At 35.2% G+C, this 871-nt stretch overlaps 1 protein-coding gene across 1 annotated transcript in view; it reads right to left on the bottom strand.

The window, feature by feature from the left end:
- Positions 1–871, bottom strand: part of LOC107672585 (protein-methionine sulfoxide oxidase mical3a-like) — a 94,361-nt gene that overhangs the window by 92,327 nt on the left and 1,163 nt on the right. The gene's annotated exons all lie outside the window — the stretch shown is intronic.

Genomic DNA, 871 nt, shown 5'->3' with positions numbered 1-871 from the left:
ACACACACACACACACACACACACACACACACTCACACTCACAGTATCTTGACTGAGGCTCATTCTATTGTACATCAGTCAAGATGCTATCAGCATTTTTGTGTCTTAATTTAAAACAGCAAATGATACCGTAAATTAAAAATCTACATTTCATTGTACTCATAAACAACTATCTGACGCATATGTGTCCCTCAGATGTGTTCATTATGCAATAGTGTAGACATGATTGTTCTTCAACCCTAGAGCATTACAGCACAGCTGTCATTAGAAAGACAGCAGTGATGCTCACATCACCAGTATTATAAGTCATTGTTAGTAATTGCACGCCAGTGAGCCATATTCAATACAAACAATAAGTTGTCAGTCAAACACTATATGACCATTTAATTCATTTTACTATAAAGAACTATTAGAATTCATTACAAAAATCCAATCATTATGATTATTAAATAAGGTACTATAAAACATTTTTGTAACTATTTAACCATTAACTATAAAATACATTTCAGTTTTAGAAAGTCACTATTACATATTATATTAGCATTATATAGGCCCTCATCCACCCATTTTCCATATATAAAGTACAGATAAAGTAACTAGGGCAGCTTAGTAAGCATTTTCTGTCTACCAACAGTGGCAATAAAAATGCTCTGCGGTGGTGGGTTGATTCAGTCAGTGAAAAGAAATCATTTGTATTCATCAGTTCCTCATCACATGAGTCTGAACTCTCCCACTCACCACACTGCCAGCATGGGTTCATACAATATCCCACTGTCCCACTTTGCTGACCTCTGACAAGGTCATTCGGCAACACTGCCTTAGTCTACATTCAGATAGACAGATAGATAGATAGATAGATAGATAGATAGAT

Source organism: Sinocyclocheilus anshuiensis, unplaced genomic scaffold (assembly GCF_001515605.1).
Source record: "Sinocyclocheilus anshuiensis isolate Anshui unplaced genomic scaffold, SAMN03320099.WGS_v1.1 scaffold28, whole genome shotgun sequence".
In the NCBI taxonomy this organism is placed as follows: Eukaryota; Metazoa; Chordata; class Actinopteri; order Cypriniformes; family Cyprinidae; genus Sinocyclocheilus; species Sinocyclocheilus anshuiensis.
The sequence above is the reverse complement of the archived record's forward strand: the minus strand, read 5'-3'. Positions and strand labels throughout refer to the sequence as shown.